The following is a 16551-nucleotide window of genomic DNA, read 5'->3' on the forward strand; positions in this document are numbered from 1 at the left end:
TTCATTTGACTGTTCTGAGTTATGTCCTTTATAATAAAACTAAATGTAAATAGTATACTTTCCTGAGTTGTTCTAGTAAATTGTCAAATCTGAGGCAGTCGTAGGAACCCCTGAATTTATAGCCAAGGCAGACAGAAGTGCAGGTGAACTGAGGCCTCTGGAACTTATGTCGGTGACTCTAGTAAGGGCAGTCTCTAGGGACTGAGCTTTTTACTTTTGGAGCCTGCACTAAATTGGGTGGTTAGTATCAGAATTGTATTGCAGTGTAGCCCAGTTGGGATTGCAATGGAGTGTATATCTAATACTGTATGTTAATAGTTTACATTTCATGTATGGAGAAAACATGTTAATCCATTTCTCTGGCTTTATCCAGCCATCTTCTCAGGAATTCTCTCTCATGGCAGTAGACTGTGTCGTTTGCCTTTTGAGTACAGCTGATCTGATCAGAGTGAGTCCATGAACCGAATGAGCCAGTGAAAGTTTGTCTTCTTGATATGTGCATGGAATGTGTATACAAACACTGAAATGTTAATCTATTGGCTGGTAGTTCTGGAGCAGGAGGTATCTCGCATAGTAAGTACCTCCACAGATTTTTGTTGAATGAATAAATGAAAGAAGCGTCTTTAACTTTAGGGCTTAAGAGGGCCATTTCCTCACATACATGGAAAAACAGAGAAAATCAGTCTGCTGAAATAAAGGAGAAGCAGAGACAAAAAGATCACATGGATTGGGAAAGACGATGAGATAACCATTTTGGATTCCTAAAGATCTTCCTATCCCAGACCTAGTGAGGCCCTAATACACTATCCTTTGGTTTTCCTTGAAAAGGACTTATGTATTCCCTTTATATTTTCCCATCTACCCAAGTTAGTTTGAGTAGATTTTTTGTTTCTAGTGTTTAAAGGTAATTTTTAAAATGATAAAATCATGATTTGTATACAAATATAAAAATATCATGTGTGGAAGATTTTACTAAATCTAAGTTAAATAATTTTTAAGATGTTACAAGAGTCAAAGAAGAATCCAAACAACAGACACATTTATTGATCAAGAATATTGAAAAGAGGGAGTTCCTGTCATGGCGCAGTGGTTAACAAATCCGACTAGGAAGCATGAGGTTGCAGGTTTGATCCCCGGCCTCACTCAGTGGGTTAAAGATCCGGCGTTGGCATGAGCTATGGTGTAGGTTGCAGACACGGCTCGGATCCTGTGTTGCTGTGGCTCTGGCGTAGGCTGGCAGCTACAGCTCCAATTCGACCCCTAGCCTGGGAACCTCCATATGCCGCGGGAGCAGCCCAAAGAAATAACAAAAAGACAAAAAAAAAAAAGAAAAAAAAGAAAAAAGAAAAAGAATATTGAAATGAATTTGCAAATGACTATAAAACTGGCTTTGGGGAGGAGTTCCCCATTGTGGCTCAGCAGTAATGACCCTGACCAGGATCCATGAAGACTCGAGATCGATCGCTGGCCTCACTCAGTGGGTTAAGGATCTGGCATTGCCATGAGCTGTGATATAAGTGGCAGACCCAGCTCGGATCCCATGTTGCTATGGCTGTGGCATAGGCCAGCAGCTGCAGCTCCAATACGACCCCTAGGCTGGGAACTTCCATATGCTGCTAAAGTGGCCCTAAAAAAATAAATAAATAAAAACTGGCTCTGTGGAGAAAGAGAGAGTTGCCACCTCACTCGACAGAATTTATATGTATGGCTCTGGACGACAATTATTTGCATTGCTTCTTGTTTCCTACAAGTTAACTGTAATTTCTAAATAATTATAAAATAGTCTATACAAACACAGAAGTGAATATCTCTATGTGATTAGATAATCCCAGCATTATAGGTTTCATTGAAAGTATATCCAGTAATTTTTTGCTTACTCCAACGTCTTTGTTTCCTCATACCAGTAAACAAGTGATTCCCGTGTAAAAGAGAGTGTTTCTCATATCTCTGTGTGAGAAGTTTATCCTTTTTGGGAAAGAATACACCTATGCACAGACAAGAAGGGTCTGCTACTACAAAAGCTGAATCAATCCTGGTGACCAAAGGATAATAAAATCCCTTGTATCCAATCTTCCAAGCAGACTTTGAGCCTTTCAAGTACAGGAAAATTGCCTTATGCCAAGCTGACCATCACAATGTTGTTAAGAAGTAGGTGAGAATAAATTAGTAGTTGTTAATTGATTGTTTTAAGTTAGCAAATTGAAATAAGAAATATGGGACTCTGAAAATTTTAAATAAGAAAAAAACAACAACAGAAACTAAAAGCAAGTACCCTTTCTAGCCTGCTATCCAGAATAATCAGAAACTGAAGATTCTTTTCTACTAAAGGAGCCCAGAGAACTCACTGTTAAACCTTTGATGCTTTACCATTCTCATATTTTAGAAACACTTTAAGATATAAGATTCCTATAAAATATATGAAAAACTATACAATAAAAAAAAAAAACTTAAGCTGTATTTTATATATGTAAAAGAAAGTAGCCTACAGTAGTTCTGTGGCTCAGCGGGTTAAGGATCCAGTGTTGTTACTGCTTTGGTGCTGGTTCAGTCCCTGGCCTGGGAACTTCCACAGGCTGTGAGCACGGCCAAAAAAAGAAAAAAGAAAAAAAAAAAAGTAACCCATAAAAAAGGGAATTTATTGTATTGTACAAAATACTAGGGAAAATGGGCTGTTTCTTCCACCCCCCCCCGCCCCAGCCCTCCCCTCAAGTCCCAGGAAACTGTTGTTAACTTGAAAGGATAAAGGATGAAAGAGACCTGATGGTGGAGGCTGCTAAGCGCCCACCTAAATACAGCTAATAAAGAGATGTTGAAAAAAAAGGGGGTCTTCCTGAGATGACCATTGTAGGGTCGGGAAACATGTCCTCCATAGAGATTAGCTGGTCCTGTGTGAGTGAGGAGACCAGTCACTGAGCACGGATCTGTCATCTTCAACAGTGCAAGAATGCTTAGGCATGCTCTGGGAGATCAGTGTAAGACTCAAGCTTAGATCATAAATTCAGAATGTTATGACATCTAGTTGTGAAGCCACTCAGGGGCCTGAGTTCTGCCCAGCCATCGAGCCCTGTCTTAGTGCCAGCCCCTGTGCTTTCTTCTTGCTCTTGGGCTGTAACCTTCTTTCTTGCCTTCAGGTACTGCCATCTTTCACTTTTCTGTCAGGCTATAAAGACAAACCTACACGGGGGATTTTCCTCTTCGGGAGTTTTGTTGTTAATCACTACCAGGAACTAAATTAGCATGAAAAACCATGACAGAAAAAAGGGAAGCTGCAATGTTCTTACAGTTGCCTGGTTTATGACTTAGTAAATGATAAGTGGAAAACAATTTTAGAATTCCTTCCCTCTACTTTTATTTTTCCAGTGGGGGGAAGGGTGGAGTTTTCCTCTGGCCCAACCCTCCTACTCCACATTTAGATGTAAATGAGACAGGAGATAAAATCAAGGCACAAGAGTAGGTATCTCTTTGATACAAGTGGTAATTTACATTTTTTAGAACCCCTAGAGCTTTTCTGGCCCAGGCAGAATCCTTTTACAAAATGGAGACCAAAATGAGTTAGCTACCTCCTTTTGGAAAGAGTGGAAGAAAAAAAAAATCTCAGTTGCAGTTGAAATTTGGAGTGCCAAATTGTGAAAGAATAAAAAAAAAATAAGATTAAGAGGAACTAAAGAATGCTAATTTGGGAAAATTTTGCCCTTTAAGGTAAGAATTTCACTTAAGAAATTCTTCACAAACTGAGGTGAAGTTGGCATCTGAGTACATAATCAGGAATGCAATACCCTTTGGGACAAAGGAGACTCTGCCTGGAGTCCAGAAAAGACTTTATTTTTTTGTGACTAAAGAAATCACTTGCTATTAAATTAGGGGTACTCCCTGATACTTGAATAACTGGAAAACAGTGTTTTGTATGATTCCATAGCAAAGTAAAATTTAGTAATCCAAAACTGGAACTTAACTACCAGGAAAGCTGTGGATTGGGTCATAAAATGAATAAAGTTTACGTCTGGCATCTTGCCCTTTCTAATGCTTTCCTCTCTTTCAAGTTCCTTTACTCTCCAACATCTTTTATTTTCCATGGCCTTGTCAGCTGATTTCTAGTACAGTTGTTCCTTTCTAAGTGATGAGTAATTTAAAAGATTCCTAAACACCAAAACATTTAGGGAGTTGAAGGAAAGACTAGTGGTAGAATTCAGGCAATGTGGCAACCTGCAGGAGGGATAGCTCTGTCTAAATACCTCGTATTCTAGTTCATGAGTGATCCTCTTTTCCAATTCTTGTTTCTGCTGTGGTATGCTTACTCTGCCACACATCTGCAATTACTGTTGACTCATATACTATATCAATTAATGAAATTAGGTTACATCCTTATTTTCCTTTCTTCTCTTTCAAACAAAATATTAGGATCTACCATCACTTATAGCTTAAATGAAGCTTTTTTTATATTATTCTGCCACTCCAAGATTTAATTGCATTTATATTTTATTTTTGATAAACCTTTATTTAAGAGATCTGGACAACTAGCCTGTGACCCTAATGCAGACTTGACTGTTAGTAAAATAATCCTGATTCATGCCAAATGAAAGCTACACACTTCAATCCCAAATTGGGGCTTCCTGGCTGAATCTCCTTGTCTGCCCGCTTGCATCTCTCACAACCGGCCTATCTTAATAAATATATTTCTTGCCTATCACTTTGTCTTTCACTGAATTCCTTCTGTGAGGAGACAAGAAGAACCTGAACCTCAGTGAGTCCAGACACAGGAAACTGCCTGTGTCAGACTAGATGGGATTAAGACGGCAGAATAGAAGAACTGGAGCTCAACTTCTCTCCTAAAAACAACAAAATTTACAACCAAATGCTGAGCAATCTTCAACCAAATGGACCAGAAACTTTCAAAAAGATATCCTACTCCAGAAGACAAAGAGGAGACCACATCAAGAGGTAGGAGGGGGCAATTACATAATATATAAGCAACCCCACACCTCCCAGGTGGGAAGCCCCACAGACTGGAAAGTAACTGGTTCACAGAGACTCACCTTCAGGAGTGAGCGTTCCGAGCCCCATACCAAACTCCCACGCATGGAGATCTGGCACAGGGAGAAAGACCCCCCAGAGCATCTGGCATTGAAGGCCAGTGGGGCTTGCGCACCTGCATTTCCACGGGACTGGGGGAAACGGAGACCCCATTCTTAAAAGGCGCACACAGACTTTCACGTGCACTGGGTCCCAGGGCAAAGCAAAGTCTCCATAGGAATCTGGGTCAGAGCTGACTACAGTTCTTGGAGGACCTCCTGGGAAAACAGGGGTGAATGTGCCTTGTTGTGCATGCAATTCTCTGGAGGTGGCCATTTTGGGAAAATCTGGCCCCACCCTTCAGTGCTGAGAAGCCCCGGGCCAAACAACAATCCAGGTGGGATCACAGCCCCACCCATCCATACACAGGCTGCCTAGAGACACTCCAGGCACACAGCTGCCTCTAATCTCACACAGAGACAGAGCCCCACCCACCAGAGGGATAGGAATCAGCCTCACCTACCAGTAGGCAGGCACTAGTCTCTCCCACCAGGAAGCCTACAGCAAGCCCCTGTACCAACTTCAACCACAAGGCGGGCAGACACCAGAAGTAAGAGAGGCACAACTCTGTTGTCTGTAAAAAGATCACCATGCCAAAAACCTATACAAAGGAAAAGACAGAGAACTATACCTCAGATGAGGGAGAAAGAAAAAAAAAAACAACCCAGGAGTTCCCATCGTGGCTCAGTGGTTGACAAATCCGACTAGGAACCATGAGGTTGGGGGTTCAATCCCTGGCCTTGCTCAGTGGGTTAAGGACCCGACATTGCCATTAGCTGTGGTGTAGGTCGCAGACGCAGCTCCAATCCCATGTTGCTGTGGCTCTGGTGTAGGCCGGCAGCTACAGCTTCGATTTGACCACTAGCCTGGGAACCTCCATATGCCCCAGGAGTGGCTCAAGAAATGGCAAAAAGACAAAAAAGAAAAAACCCCAGAAAAACAGCTAAAGTGATCAGAAGATTCTCAGCCTCCAGGAAAAAGACTTTAGACTGTTGATGCTGAAGATGAGGTAAGACACTGGAAATAAACTGGAGGTAAACATGGATAATTTACAAGAAACATTGAGCAAAGAGATACACGATATAAACTTAAGCAAGAAAAGATGCAAAATACAATCGCTGAAATAAAAAATTCATTAGAAGCAGCCAACGGCAGAATACAGGAAGCAGAAGAACAAATAAGCAAGGTGGAAGACAGATTAGTGGAAATCACGGATGTGGAACAGAAAAGAGAAAAAAGATTGAAAACAAATGAAGAGAGTCTCAGAGAACTCTGGGACAATGTTAAATGCACCAACTTCCCGAGTTATAGGGGTGCCAGAAGGACAAGAGAGAGAGAAATGGCCAAAGTGGGGCTTCCTGTTTTCAGCAGAGGCAGTTGGATGCTATAATCTGGAGATGGACACCAAAGGCACATTGGATCTCTTCAGTCACCTCAGTGCTTAGGCAGCTGATAAAACCAGGAATCAGTAGCCAGTGATATCTCAGAGTATTTGCTTTCCTAATATGAGCAGATATAGTTTATGATCTTCTGACTTCAAAGGCTATTCCCTTTAGTAACACTTTTTCACTAAGCTCTCAGTCTTTGATCTCTAATGATATTTAGTTTTTCTTTTATCTCTTTTTTAAAGGAATTTAGGGTGTCAAGGGAGCCAGATTATTTGAGGACTGGATTAGTGAGTAGGGTAACCCTTCCATGGCCTCTGAAATGTTACTGGGTGATTGTACCCAGTTGAGAATCACTGAATCTTCTCTTTCACCATTAACAAAGATTGGGTCAAGTTTAACATGTTGTTATTTGCGTTACTAAGACACAATCTTAATTTGCTCTCCAAATAGAAAATTATAATGTGGGATATACTTATTCACACTACACTTATTCTCAGAAGTACAATAAATATATTGTTGATCTGTGCTCAGCTTTCATTTTGTAATATTCATGAAATATACTAATGATATAAAAAAGTATAGAGAAGACTGGTTTTATTCTAAGTTTTTTGTACTCTAAGATTTTTTCATGTTGTACTGAAGTAGCTTCATACTCAAGATATCAGCTGAGTTTTTTGTGCTGGTGATAACAATGGAAGAATACTAAGTGCAAGGTTGGGTTTCACTTCTATATCATGAACATTAAAGATTATTCATTGAAGGTGTGGGAGACCATGCATGTGTGGAAGCAGGAGGTACTTTCCACTCAATTTTTTTATAAACCTAAAACTTCCCTTTAAAAAAAGTCTGTTAAAAAAAGTTATACAAGTCAGAGTAAAACAAAGTACCTTTGTAGGGTCTTCCTCAGACCACATTTTGACACAAATAATAGTTAACATTTACTGAGTTTTTAACTCTATGATAGATACTGTGCTGTATGATTCATATGCCATGGCCAACACTGCAATTTGTTACCACATATCTGTTCTTATCTTCCCTGTAGTAATGAAAATCTCAATTTTCAGCTGAGTATTTAGTTTCCTAGAATAAAGGCTTTATTTTCTAGCTTCCCTTGCAGGCAGATGTGCCAAGTAACTAAATGCCCATCCATAGGATACAACTAGAATTGCTGAGTACATTTTTTACCCAAAGGGAGAAAGCATACCTTTTTTCTTTTTCTTTTTCTTTTTTTTTTTTTTTTTTGGTCTTTTTGTTATTTCTTTGGGCTGCTCCCTTGGCATATGGAAGTTCCCAGGCTAGGGGTCGAATCGGAGCTGTAGCCACTGGCCTACGCCAGAGCCACAGCAACGGGGGATCCGAGCCGCGTCTGCAACCTACACCACAGTTCACGGCAACGCCGGATCGTTAACCCACTGAGCAAGGGCAGGGACTGAACCCGCAACCTCATGGTTCCTAGTCGGATTCGTTCACCACTGCGCCACGCACGATGGGAACTCCGAATTCCTTTTTTCTTCTCCTTCTTTTTCTCCTCCCCCTCCTCCCCCTCTTCCCCTTTTCTTCTCCTTCTTCTCTTCCTCCTTCTTCTCTTCCTCATCCCCCTCCTCCCCTTTTCTTCCCCTTCTTCTCCTCCCCCTCCTCTTCCCCTTCCTCTCCCTTCTCCTCCCCCTCCTCTTCCCCTTCCTCCTCCTCCCCTTCCCCCCTCCTCCCCTTTCTCCCCTCCTCCTCCCCCTCCTCTCCCCCTCCCCCCTCCTTCCCCCCCCCTTCTTCTTCTTCTGCTGCAACTGTGAATCTAAGCCACAGGAGTTGAATCTAAGCCACAGCTGTGATCTATGCCACAGCTGTGGCAACACTAGATCCTTTAACCCACTACATTTAACCTAGTACACTGGGCTGGGCGTTGAACTGCACCTCAGCAGCAACCTGAGCCACTGCAGTCAGATTCTTAAGCCACTGCACTAAGAGTAGGAGCTCCTATTTCTTTTTAATAGCTGGGCATTTCTGCTGTAGTCCCACCCCTAGCAATAGAACTAAGTTTTAACCAGTAGGTGTAAGTAAAAGTAGTTTCATGAACATTTCTGGAAAATGGTGAGGCATGAACTTGTTCACAGCTTTCTTCTTTCCACTAGCTAGAAGCTTCAGATTTTGAGAAAGTTTCAAGGCTGAAAGAGCAACAAGATAGAAGAATGGGTCCTTGAGGAATGGCTCTACTTTCAGACCCTGTCACATTTACTTCCAACATAATGTACATGAAAGAGAAAAAACTTCTGTCTGATTGAACTATCTGTTGGTTTTAGGTTTCTGTGTTTCATGCTAAATGGATTCACAGTAAACACAGGATTAAGTACTTGGAAGTGAGGTATTGCATCTGAAAAAAAAAAAAAAAACATATATAGTGCATGGTACTGCCTTAGAAGTTGGGCAGCATGTGGCATAGACTCAGTATTGCAGGCTAATCTTTTGGTGTCAAGCATTCCCCTGCTTTAGCTTGAAAATGAGACCATGTACTGACTGAGGCTAAAGCTTTAGAGTAATTGATAGGCAAGATGAATACTTTTGTGTGTCTTGGCTGCTTCTTGACACTTTCAGCAAAGCCTTACAGGCTAGAGATAGGCAGTATAGAAGCAGAGACAGACAGGGCTACAGCTTTGCTAAAAGAGGTTCTATCTGTCTGAGGCCTGCAATTTAAGTTGATAATTTGGGCCTTTGCAGGGAAGAAACTGCTTCTGCACCCCAAATGAACCAGTTATCAGCAGTAGTTAAAACCCCACAGCTTTAGCAAGAGATAAAACAAAGGCATCACTTCCTAGCAAAGAACAGCTTAAGGGTCCTTTCTTCTCACCCATCCGTTTAAAATAACTACAAGGAAGCTCCATTAAATTTAGAAAGAAATGAATAGGCAGTATAGAATAACCAATAAGTAAAAGCCCAGTATTCAACCTTTAAAAAAAAAAGAGAGAGATGTCTAGACAAGACCTTGACTGTGATTATAAAGACAGGGACTTGGAGTTCCCCTCGTGGCTCAGCAGGTTACAAACCCAAGTAGTATCCATGAGGACTCGGGTTTGATCCCTGGCCTTGCTTGGTGGGTTAAGGATCCAGCGTTGCCATGAGCTGTAGGTTGCAGAAGTGGCTCGGATCCCACATTGCTGTGGTGGTAGTGTAGGCTGGCAGCAGCAACTCCAATTCATCCCCTAGCCTGGGAACTTACATATGCCACAGGTGCTGCCCTAAAAAGACAAAAAAAAAAAAAAAAAAAAAAAAAAAGTCAGGGACTTGACTGAGAGTAAATGAAAAGGAATTCCGATTTGATAGAATGATCATTGGGAGTTCCTGTTGTGGCTCAGAGGGTTACGAACCCAACTAGTATCCATGGTCATGCAGGTTTGATCCCTGGCCTTGCTCAGTAGGTTAAGGATCTGGCATTGCAGTGAACTGTGGTGTAGGTCACAGACTCAGCCTGGATCTGGCATTGCTGTGGCTGTGGCATAAGCCAGCAGCTGCAGCTCTAATTCAACTGCTAGCCTAAGAACTTCCATCTGCCACAGGTTTGGCCTTTTAAAAGCAAAAAAACAGGATAAAAAGAAAGAAAGAAAGAACAAATGAACGAACGAATGAAAGAGAAAGAAAGGAAGGAAGAAAGATTGTCTGCAAGGAGGAACTTCTGAGATATCAGAACAAGGAGCCATGAGGACTGTATTAGGGTTGCCATAAAAAAATACCCCTGACTGGGGCTTAAACAACAGAAATATATTTTCTCACAGATTTGGCTTCTTCTGAAGCAGTTCTCCTTGATGTGTAGACAGCTACCTTCTTGCCATGTCCTCTTATGTCATGTTGTAATAAGGCACCACCCTTTTGACCTCACTTACCCTTGATTACATCCTTAAAGTCCCTATTTCCAATACAGTCACATTGGGGGTTAGGACTTCAACCTACAAATTTGGGGGAAACACAGTTCAGTCCATAACAAGGATGGCAAGAAAAGGAGTTCATCACAGACAGTAGAACGAAGGGATACCTGGTAGACTAATCAAGGAACTCCATTCCCAGGATGGGGACTCTCATAATTCCTGCCCAACAGGGTTTGGTAATTTCTATGGACCAGTGCCAATGAGTGTTGTATGAAAATTTCCTATATTTCCTTATCCAGTTGGAACTTTAATTAGGGTTATCCCATTCCTGTTTTACTTTTTTATATTGAGTATGAGTGGGGGGACAGGGAAAATGAGTTTTAATTTATGGATTTCTGGACTGTGAGCCACAACATCCTGCCATGACAGAGGTGACTGAATATCACCCAGAGTTTCTGAACTTGAGCTTATTACAGTAACCATATAACACTTTGGACTTTTATCTTGAAGGAATAAGGTCTCTGTGTGGAAAAAAGGAGCATGTAGATGAGTGGACTGTGGCAAGGGTAGCTATTTGCCCATTGACACCTGCTTTCTTACTCTTTCAAGTTTTAGCTGAATATAAGATTTCCTGAAATAAGATTGCGCTTCCCAGAATCCCTCATAGCTAGGAAGTGTTTTTAAAAGGAATAAACAAACCCTACCTTACTTTTTTTCTCTTTTCTGCTGGCTGGAATGAGGACATGAATTTTGGAGTTTCATTACCCAGCCTACACCACAGAGTAAAGTTGCCTGCTATGGATAGCAGGGCAAAAAAATCTAAAGAGCTAGATTCCTATCACTGTGGACTGACTACTGACAGGCTTCTTTTATATGAGGCAGAAATAAGCTATATTTTTTTTCTCCTCAATAATATTTTTATTGGTTACATGTCAAAATTATAATATTTTGAATGTTTTCCTTTAAATACAATATTCAATTTTTTTATCCATTACTTTCTATTTTTTAAAAAATGGCCAGTAGATAATGTAAAATTACAAACTTGCCTCAAATTGTAACTCTTTTTTTTTTTGCCTTTCAGGGGCCACGCCCATAGCATATGGCAATTCCCTGGCTAGGGGTCAAATCAGAGCTGCAGCTGCCGGCCTACGCCACAGCCACAGCCACAGCAATGAGGGATCTGAGCCATGTCTATGACCTACACCACAGCTCATGGCAATGCTGGATCCCAAGCCAATTGAGTGAGGTCAGGGATGAAACCCCCATCCTTATAGATACTAGTCGGCTTCATTTCCATTGCTCCACAACTGGAACTCCCTCAAATTATAATTCTATTGGATAGCACTGTTTTAATTTTAGCTCTTCTGTTTAGGTTTATGCTTCAAGTTAGTTTTTGTATATGGTTGCATTCTTTTCCTTATCTCTGTTTTTTCCAGTATCATTTGTGGAAACGACTATCCTTTCCCTGTTGATACCCTTACTCCTTTTTCATGAGCAGATATGTTTAGTTATACTGATGCATTCTTTGTTCTAGCCCATTGATCTGTACTATCCTTATACAAATATGAATTTGTTCTGAGTACCTTAACTTCATACCTGAAATCAGGTAATGTGCATCATCCAAATTTTTTCTTTTAAAAATATTTTGGGAGTTCCCGTCGTGGCTCAGTGGTTAACGAATCCAACTAGGAACTATGAGGTTGCGGGTTCGATCCCTGCCCTTGCTCAGTGGGTTAACGATCCGGCGTGACTGTGAGCTGTGGTGTAGGTTACAGACGAGGCTTGGATCCCGTGTTGCTGTGGCTCTGCCGTAGGCCAGTGGCTACAGCTCCACTTTGACCCCTAGCCTGGGAACCTCCACATGCCATGGGAGCGGCCCTAGAAATGGCAAAAAGACAAAAAAAAAAAAATATTTTGGCTTTTCAAAGTTCTTTGCATTTGCACATACATTATAGCATAGAATTAGCCTAACAGTTTCTTTTAAAAAATACAGTCAGGGTTTTGATTGGCATTTAGGAGTCAGAATTGAATTGCTTTTAATCTATAGATCAATTTTGGAAAAATTAATGTTTAACAATATTATTACAATCCTTGAATATGGCATTTCTCCCCATTTATTTAGTTTTTCTTTACTTTCAGTAGTGCTATTGATTTCAGTGTACAAATCTTGCACACTTTCTTTAAATGACACCTAAATATTTTATTTTGATGTTACTATAGAATTTTAAATTATTCATTTCCTAATTTTACATTACTGGTACATAAGGTTAACTGTACATAGAAATACAGTTAACCTTATACCCTGCAGCCTTGCTAAATTCACCTCTTAGTTATTGAAGTGTTTTTTGCCTGAAGAATGTCTGTGTACAAGATCATGTTAGCTGCAAATTAGTACACCTTACTTTATTTTTATAAATTATATCCCTTTAATTTCTTTTCTTTTTTTGGCGGGGTGGGATAGGCACCACATGTATATGTTATTGAGATGTAATTGACATACAGCATTATATAAGTTTAAGGTGTACAACATAATGATTTGACTTACATATATCGTGAAATTATTACCATAATAGGTTTAGTGAACATCCATCATCTTATATAGATATGACATTAAAGAAATAAAAAATAATAATTTTTCCTTGTGATTAGAGCTCTTAGGATTTATTCTCTTAACAACTTTAACAACTTTCATATATAACATACAGCAGTGTTAATTATCTTTATCATGTTGTACATTACATCTCTGGTGTTTAATTACCTTATAACTGGAAATTGGTACTTTTTACTGCCTTGATCTAATTCCCCCTCCCATTTCCCTCCCACCTCTAGTAGCTTCCTATCTGATCTCTTATTCTATAGTTTGTTTATTTATTTGTTTGTTTTTGAAGTGTAATTGATCTACAACACTTTGTTAGTTCCTGGTACACAACATAGTGATTCAATATTTCTATACGTTTCAAAATGGTCACCATGATAGATCTAGTCATCTGTCACCATACAAGATATTATGTAATTATTGAGTACATTCCCTACACTATACATTTTGTGCCTGTGACTCATTTACTTTTGTAACTGAAAATTTGTACCTCTAATCTCCCTCAGCATCTTCTCTCCTCCCCTATCCCCCTCCCCTCTGGCAACCACCTGTTGGTTCTCTGTATGTATGTATAATTCTGTTTAGCTATGTTTGTTCATTTTATTTGTTTGTTTTTTAGATTCCACATATAAGTGATAACATACAGTATTTTTCTTTGTCTGGCTTGGCACTCTGAGTCCATCTATGTTGTTGAAATCACCAGATGTCATTCTTTTTTAAGGCTGAGTAATATGCATATTTTCTTAATCCATTCATCTATTGATGAGCACTTAGGCTGCTTCCATATGTTGGCTATTGTAAATCTGCTGCATTGAACACAAAAATAAATATATATCTTTTCAAATCAGTCTTTTCATTTTCCTCAGATAAGTACCCAGAGGTGGAATTGCTGGATCATAGGTAGTTCCATTTTTAAATTTTTTTGAGAAATCTTCATACCGTTTTTCCATATTGGCTGCATCAATTTATATTTCCACCAACACTGCACAAGTGTTCCCTTTTCTCCACCCTTGTCATTTGTCTTTTTGATAATAGCATTCTGCCCACCCTTGTCATTTGCCACTCTTGCCCACCCCGTCATTCGTCTTTTTGATAATAGCATTCTGACAAGTGTGAGGTGATATCTCATTGTGGTTTTGAGTTGCCAGAAATAAACTATACTTTTAAAACAAGCATTATTTAAGGTATGCTGAATTGTTCTGTTGTCACTTTGGTTAATCTAGGAGTGCATTTCCCAGAATTCCTTTCCCTGTACGATTCCATGTTAGAGTTGGCCATAAGAGGAATTTGCTCATGATTTGAGAGGCAGAAGTGAAAAGTAGCCATGCCTCTCTGAATGTCTTCATAGTGACGAACAAATGTCAAGGTACTCAGTGGGTCCAGCTGGTCCACTCTTCTCTGTTCTATACCAGACTCTTCTTCCCAGCTGCTAGTCCTGATGATCAATAGCAGTTGTGGACCCACCACCAGATACCTAACAGTGAACACACAGAGATTATAGTTATGTAGAGGCATAGCTTAACATAGAGTGCTTAACAAGCTCCTCATTTACAGTCTTACTTTGGCTGATGAATGTGCCAAGCTTCGATTTCCTTGCAAGCTTCATTTGTTCACCTACCCCCCAGACTTCTGGACAGCTTATGCTGACTGTTGCTCCAATTTCCCCTTCTGGATCTTGACTTCCTCAGCTCCTCCAGCAGTTACATAATCTCTTAATTTCTGTAGTAAGCTCCTTATCTAATAACACTCATAGCAACTGTGTTCCTTCACTGAACCCTGATTGATTCATTAAGCTTTTCATTTAAAAAAAATTTTTTTTAGTTTTGTTTGTTTGTTTTTGTTTTTAGGGCTGCACCTGTATCATATGAAAGTTCCCAGGCTAGGGGTTGAAATGAAGTTGCAGCTGCAGGCCTACAGCTTTGTGGGATCTGGGCCACATCTGTGACCTATACCACAGCTCACAGAAATGCCGCATCCTTAACCTACTGAATAAGGCCAGTGATCAAACTCTCATCTTCATGGATACTAGTTGGGTTTGTAACCTGCTGAGCTACAATGGGAACTCCTGTTACATTAAGTTTTAAGACATGAGTAGACCACATTTATCCCAAAGGAGTCACAGATCTTATCACATTAAATCTTCCCAAGAACCACAAGAAAATAACAGTTATTATGTTCATTTTACAGATGTTTTAAAGAAGTTAAGTAACATTCTCATTGTCTTGCAGCAAGTAAGTGGTGAAGCTAAGTTTGTAACCCATTCTATCTGCTAGGACCCAAGAGCTTAACCACCAGACCTTAATACATATCCATCTACTGTCCAGGAGTTCTGCTTTATTATTCTTTCTTTCTTTGCCTTTTTTTTTAGGGTCATACCTGCGGCATATGGACGTTCCCAGGCTAGGAGTCAAATTGGAACTGTAGCTGCTGGCCTATGCCACAGCTACAGCATTGCCAGATCCCGTTTCTTTATTTTTGCTTTTATTTCTATTGCCTTGGGAGAATGACCTAAGAAAACGTTGGTACAAATTTTGTCAGAGTATGTTTTGCCTGCATTCTCTTCTAGGAGTTTTGTGGTGGCCTATCTTATATTTAAGTATTTAAGTCATTTTGAGCTTATTTTTGTGTATGGTATGAGGATGTGTTCCAACTTCAGTGATTTACCTATAGCTGTCCAACATTCCCAATGCCACTTGCTGAAGAAACAGCCTTTTCTCCATTGTATATTCTTGCCTCCTTTGTCAAAGATTAATTGGCCATAGGTGTGTGGGTTTATTTCTGGGCTCTCTATTGTGGTCCATTAATCCATATGTATGTTTTTGTGCCAACACCATGCTGTTTTGATTATTGTAGCTTTTCAGTGTTATCTGAAGTACGGGAGGGTAATGCCTCCTGCTTTGTTCTTTTTTTCTCAGGATTGCTTTGGCCATTCAGGGTCTTTTATGGTTCCATATAAATTTCAGGATTATTTGTAATGGTTCTGCAAAAAAATGTCCTGGATAATTTGATAGGGATCACATTAAATATGTCAATTGCTTTGGGTGGTATAGCCATTTTAACTATGTTAATTCTTTCAATCCAAGAATATGGGATATTTTTCTATTTCTTTTTCTTTTTTTAGAGCTGCACCTGTGGCATATGGAAGTTTCCATGAAATGCTGTATCCTTAACCCACTGATCCCATGAGGGATCAAACCCACATCCTCGTGGAGACTAGTTGGGTTCATAACCACTGAGTGACAACAGGAACTCCTATTTTTCTATTTCTTTAAATCATTTTCAATTTATTTTATCAATGTTTTGTAGTTCTCAGCATGTAAATTTTTCACTTGCCTGATCAGGTTTATTCCTAAGTTTTTCATTTTTTTAAAAATAAATTTTATTGAAGTATAGTTGAGTTAGAAAGTTGTGTTAGTGTCAGGTATACAGCAAAGTAAATCAGTTATACGTATATACGTATCCATTCCTTCTCAGATTCTTATCCCATGTACATTATTACACAGTATTCAGTAGATAACCCTGTGTTATACTGTAGGTCTTTTTTACCTATCTATTTTATATATAGTAGTGTGTATATATCAATCCAACACCTTTATTTATCCCTTCCACCCCATATTTCCCATTTGTTTTCCATAAATTTGGTTTC

This window comes from Sus scrofa, chromosome 5 (assembly GCF_000003025.6).
Source record: "Sus scrofa isolate TJ Tabasco breed Duroc chromosome 5, Sscrofa11.1, whole genome shotgun sequence".
NCBI lineage: Eukaryota > Metazoa > Chordata > Mammalia > Artiodactyla > Suidae > Sus > Sus scrofa.